The following is a 6,864-nucleotide window of genomic DNA, read 5'->3' as shown; positions in this document are numbered from 1 at the left end:
GTACAGGTTGACGCAATCCTTTCTTGTATGGTGCGACCTTATCCCTTATCTGTTTTGTCTGCAATGACTTAATCCACATTGGTATGGATCAACCTGACCTTGTATTATATGGAAGGAACTGATCCTGTTTGAAATGGTGCAACCTAATCTTGTTTTGTATGTCATTCTAATTTCCATGGAACGACCTGATTCTTTTTAGTATGGAAACACCTTATCCTATTCTCATAGAACGACCTGGTTCTTTTTTTGTATTAAACGACCTAATGTTATTTTGTTTTCTACAACTTACCGTGTTTGTTCCGAGATTTTTTACAGAGCATTGTAAAGTAGCAGTCTCCCCTTCAAACACCGACACATTCTGGTTTCTTTGTTCAAATACTGGGACTTTAGATGCGTAAGCTGTGGTGTAGAGAGTTACACCTACATGAAAGAAATGACGATAGACAATGTTAAATCTAGTGATAGAAACACTTTTATGTCTTTATTGCGAACACCAAACACATATAGTGTTTAATGGTATTTAGCCAACAAGCCATCTGATACATCAATACCTTTTGATTACACATGCTTGACAGTGTAACGGGGATTGAGATGCTGTGAATGTAGTTTAATAGGTATAAGTATTTCTCTGGATATAAATGAACTTACTCTATAATAAAGTGTGTATAAGTAAGGGGCTTATAGGTATTTCGGATGAAATGTCAACTTATATTCCTCCATGGACTTACTTGTACAAATTAATCACCTTAACTAAAACGCAGATAATTGTGACTTTATGTCGTTAAAATCAGAACTAGATGTAACCTTAAGTTATTAACGTGCCATCTATGATATGAAAAGGGAAGGGAGTTCTCCTGATAACTACAGGACACCTACATGTACAATGTATGACTTGTGACTTAGACAATAAGAAAATAATTAAAACCCAACTAAATTTAAAGGTTAACAAGTCTATTACTAGTTCAAAACAAAACATATATACAAAGTTTAACAATATCGTTACACAAAATAATAATCTTACCATTAGAAAACATTAATTTTTTATAATCAAGTTTGGCTTTGGGGCAAACTCAGTATTGAAAGTCTTACTAACAATGCTTAACTCGGTGTAACAGCTGAACATGCTACAAGATCCGATGAATAGATGTATCGGTGCAGCATAGGTTACAAGAGCCGGAAAAACATTGTTAGTAATGCAGCTTGAAATGATGCTCTAACTAATTGATTACCTGTCAACTCGGTGTAGTTAGCTACAAGAGCCGGAAGCGTGGCCAAATGCTACTCGGTGTAACTGGAACTACAAGAGCCGGAAGACAAGCAGGTGTGTTGTACAAGACCATAGTAGAAAGAGCATAACCTCAAGATAATGCCTAAAATACATGTAGTATGAACCCTAAAGCATGTAATTTTCCACTAAAATTAAATGAAGCATGAAAAATTTTGGGGATTAATTAATTAGGTAATCCCTTACTCTAAAAATTAATTAAAACGGCCAAAAATCAGATTGTATACATTGTAATTATGCAATCTGAGTGCCCCAAAATTAAATATAAGGGTGATCCAGATAAAACTAATTAACTATAGGTACAACAACTTAAATAGTACTAACTGAAAATTAACCCAGTGAATACTTAATTCATACTTAAAATTTGAAGATGTTGTTACACACTTGTGTATATATGATGCAGTAAATAAACTCAATCATGAGGATTATAAGTAGCTAAAGCTTTTTGTGCATTTTTAATCGCAGAATGTGAAGTTTTGATATATCTACAATAAGTATCTGAGGACCATCGACCCAAAAGCTTAATTAGATGGTCCTCAACACAGACCCTGCTTGCAGTTGATGCGGCCCCAATGCGGAAAGAATGACCATTATAACATGTAGAATCATAGCCTAAAATGTCCATGGTATGTTTAAACATATTTAAAAAGTAAGATCTTGAAATAGCATTTCCATATATATTTACAAACAATGGAGTGTCTAGAGATGGATTATTTTGTAGCCTTTTCTTCATATACATACAACATATTTTATGAGGACATATATCCTTGCCTGTCTCGAACAATTTTATTGTCACACCTTGTCTAAAAGGATCGGTTTTGGAAATTTTGAGTTTAAGATGTACACAATCAGTCAGAATTATCAAATCTGAAACACATAAATGAAATGCTGGATCAAAATTCTCAGCACTATCTACTGTAAACTCGCCACATCTTAAAAACCCAAAAAATGCTATTGTACACATGGCTTCAAGCAATAAATTTTCATAGCTACTTCCTTGACGCAGCCATAGACAAACTTTTTTAAAATATCAAAAGTGATAGAATATCTAGGCTTAGAAGTAATTGATTGACTCCGTTTGACACCATTGATAATTGTCTTAAGGCGTCTGAGTTCGAGAACATGAGGATAACCAATATTTAATTCTAAACACTTAAACCTAATGCCACATAAATAAGACTTTATAGTGCTATAACTTATCAGTAGTTTACTAGTACAATAAGCTACGAAAACTTCATCAACTTTTATATTAGAATACTCTGGTACTATAAAAGCTACAATCCTGTTAATAGCAAAACATTAGCATAAGCCTTAAAGCCAGCTTGATACACTTGTCTAGTTTTACTTGATATAGATTTATACCACAATTGATCCACTACATTGTAGAGTTCCAAAGCACATGTTGAGGTGGAGGCACTGTGCATGATAGGCTCTGAGCCTCTGGCGCAAGTTGGCGGAATCTGTACATCTGCAAACGAGACAAAGCATCTGCTATTGAATTGTATTTACCTGGCACATGTTTAGACATGAAAGTAAAGTTATATTGAGCGGCAACTAAAGTGAGTCGTCTCATTAAGGGCATAATATGTTGTGATTTTGATCTGCCTTTCTTTAGGATAGCTACTGTAGCCTCATTATCACACATAAACACTATTCTTTGTGTTTGCCACAAATGCCCCCACAAGATGGCAGCCACTACTATGGGGTACAGTTCCTTGAAAGCTATTGAGAAGGTACTGTCCTCCGCTAATACATCTAAAAACATTGATGGCCATGCTTCAGAAAACCACAACCCTTTGTAATATCCTCCAAAACCTTTAGTTCCGACACAAGTCATCAGACGAAATACTTTCCACATTATAAAACATGCTGACACCATTCCAATTACATAAAAAATAACGCCACATTCTAATGTCTTCTCGGCATTCTTTATCTTAACATAATGATGTAAAGCTCGAACAGTAGTTGACAATTTAATTAAATGTGACACAAAAGCTCTGCCAGGAATTACAACACGGGATGCAAAATTAAGATGACCAAGCAGTTGTAAGAGTTCCCGTTTTTTGCAGGATTTCTTGGACGAAAATTCGGTTAAAAAGGCAGTAATACGTAGTGGTTTCTCACATGGTAGCCTAGCCTGCATTAAACTAGAATCCAAGATAATGCCTAAATATTCCATAACAGTATCTGGGCCAGTTGTCTTATGCTTAGCCATAGGAACATTAAGTCTACCAAATATTGTATACAAAATGTCCATGTTTCTTTGACTACATTTTTTAGGATGATCAAAAGTAATAAAATCATCAAGAAGATGTAAAATAAACTGAATATCATATTTCTTCTCAGCTATCCAACAAATTGCTTGTGAAAGCATGTCAAAAATCTTTGGTAATGAGCGACAGCCAAAGGCAAGTTTAGTATAGTAATAATAACTATCTCTCCATTTAAGACAAAACATATGCCACTGCGAAGGAACAATCGGCATAAGTTTAAACGCATCAGAAATGTCCGTTTTACACATTGATGTATTCCTACCTAAATTTTGTATTATTTTAATAGCATCATCTATACGAACATAAGACAAAGAGCATTGTTCCTTATCAATCATTTCATTTACACTCTGATGTGTGTCGTCCTCATGAGGAGAAGATAAGTCTACTATAAGTCTATGTTTCCCTGAATATTTCCCTGTAGCCACACCAATAGGACTTACTCTGTATTTTGCAAAAGGCAAAGTAACAAATGGACCTTGTAAAAAACCTTTTTTTACTTCACTTTCTATGAGTTTATCTACTATTTCTGGATGTGTAATTGCTGAACGTAGATTTTTACACTCTTTACTAGGTACATCTACATCCGATATTAAGGTGTCAAAGCCATAAACAAGGCTATTACATAAGTAGTTAACAAAGTCCCTATCTGGATGTTTTAGCAGTTCCTGTTGCAAAACACTAACATGAACAGGGGTGTCAACTTTGGTATGTGAAGTACATGTAGCTAGTCACTTGCTGGTGGTGGCCAATTCTGTATGGTTTTGTTTTTGTGATTTTCTCTTGGTACAAGAAGAAGAACCGTGATTGTTAGAGAAGCACACAGAACATAAATGTGAATATGAACACTGTTGCCTGTTACATTTATTGTCATTGAAATTGTTAAAATTTCTTGATCGTTAAACATTATCCTTTTCCGGCCATAACGGTCACTATCCTTCACACTCACATTTGCCTTTAATTTAGAAGGGAAATTAGTTGGATTTTGTGTCCTTAGCTGAGGACAGAAAGATGTAAGATGCATAGTAGATGAACAATAAGAGCATGTGTTAACCCTTGCATTGCCTGTTACCATACTCAATAGTGATGTGTCCTTAATGGACCAATCTACCTTGATGTTAAAATCTTTCAAAGCTGCCGCTGCGCGGGCGGAAAACTGACAATGGTAATCATAAAATTTTGGACCATACACATTGAAAATATCGATTATGTTGGCTTCATACCTGTCTAATTCTATGCGCCTTTGAAGAAATTTGATGCACATTACCCTTTTAAATTTGCCAAAGGCGGTGATAAACTCACTAATTGTAAGCACTTTATGTAATATTGTATCCTCATGACCTGACATATTGAGTGTGATTGACCCCTATTCCTGTACATAAGTTTTATCCTGTTCAATACGGGGGATTAACAAACTTGCAAGATTAATGTCTTTGCCTTCCCAAATACGCTTTTGAAGGATTTCAGGTACCACATCTAAGTGGGGAATACATTCAGATGGGACTCCAAATTCAGAGTTTGGAAAGCGATACCCACATGTGTGAAAGGCTGCTGACTGTTTGTCGTTTCAGTAGAATTTCCATTCCTAAAAGCTGCCAACGCCGTGGACAAATTGTTCTGGTCTCCACTGATTTGAGAGTTCTTATCATTAATTAATTTCATCACTGTCTGTTGAAGACCTAGCATAGTTTGTTGCATTGTCTGCATAGAGTTTAACATACCAGTCACAATGTTGTTGTTCATGGGCGCCGCCATATTGGATGACGTATTTGCGACAACATTCAGATCTCTACGCGAGCTTCTTTGGACCGCATCACTGCTATTATCCAACGCTAAAGTTGATAAATTTCCCGAACTGTCAGAAGGACTATCAGTAGTATCAACCTCACTCGCTTCCTTTTCAGAATTCGGCGAATTGTCATCATTAATTTCTGTACACACTTGAACGTTTGTAATAGTTATACTATTAGTTGAAATGTTTCTACGCGCTATATTTTCCTCGTAAATCTTTTTCAGATTAGCTTTGCCGATCAGAGTGGTACAAAAACATCAATTTTTTCTAGTTCTTGTTGTAATTTAGCTGCTGTCCAATTGTTTGGATTCGAGGTATCCCAAGGGGAAGATCTTTGCTTGTTCAGTCTAGATCGAGGTGCGCGTTTGTCCGCCATTGTGATAAGTCTAAAACGGATATCTTAATTTGTACATACAATCCATCAGCAGTGTTATAATTACAAATGTCAACATCGAACAAAACTGATTTGCTACATACACAAAGGTTGAAATATCGTTAGTTATGTATCGAATCGAAACGTTTGGAAAATTTGTTGCGAACTGTGTAACTTGCAGCCATACCCAACTATCAATGACGTAATGCTAAAATAACAACCAATCAAATTCTAAAAATATGCTTACTATAAATATCCTCGTAGAGACAGTTAGCTCTTAATTAACAACATAAACCTGCCTTATCTATATAAGCCTTAAATAATTTAATTTTGTATTTCTTTTCCAATACCATTGGTAAGAGCAAGGATCTAAATACACTATTGCTTGTGTTTAATCCTGTCTCTTGGTTGTCACATAACACAAAATATAAAGCTACCCCCATTAGTTGGCACAGGTAAGCAAAATTGGTGATATTGATTCAGCAACAAAATGCATATTATGCAAATTTCCTTTTAAATTAGTTTTCGTGTTATTTTTTTTATTGATGACAATTTTATGTGACAGAGACAGGTATGAACTGACATGTGCAGAGCACATGTATTAAACTTTTCTTGATTTCAGCACCCAGGTTGAAAGTCACGTGATATGTTATATGTTGAATATTATATATTCTCGTGATGTCAAACTTTTACAATTTAACTAATGTTATCAGTAGTCATTTGCGCTTTAAATTTTAGGAAATAAGCTAATAAGATTAAAAGAAACGATGAATTCTCACCTCATTATGCAGAGGAAGAGTAATCAAGGGAACCAATGTTATAGCGGTAATCAAAAGAATGTAATCCAGGGACAAAGACCAGACATGGAAAAGCACATGAGCAACTCGGGCTCCACTAAAAACCGGGAGCATAGACTATGTGCACCGGTATGGTAAGCGTCCTCTGCTCTTCTAGAAATACCCGCCGAATTGCCCATAAAAAGTCAAGTCCGGGGTAGACAAACGAGGAAAGGAAAACTATGACCCGTTGAATAAATCAGTTTTCATGGTGCAGATGGATACACCATAACGATCCACAAGTTCATGATGACGACCATAAAACTTCTGTAGTGATGACTTCAATCTTGTAGCAACATAACCCTGTT

At 35.6% G+C, this 6,864-nt stretch overlaps 1 pseudogene; it reads right to left on the bottom strand.

The window, feature by feature from the left end:
- Window positions 1-934: 934 nt before the first annotated feature.
- Window positions 935-5,913, bottom strand: LOC148622976 (uncharacterized; annotated as a pseudogene).
- Between the last annotated feature and the right edge of the window lie 951 nt (window positions 5,914-6,864).

Source organism: Perna viridis, chromosome 3 (genome assembly GCF_037379345.1).
Source record: "Perna viridis isolate PV_CMFRI_1.1 ecotype Kerala chromosome 3, ASM3737934v1, whole genome shotgun sequence".
Lineage (NCBI taxonomy): Eukaryota > Metazoa > Mollusca > Bivalvia > Mytilida > Mytilidae > Perna > Perna viridis.
This window is presented reverse-complemented; position numbering and strand designations above follow the sequence as displayed.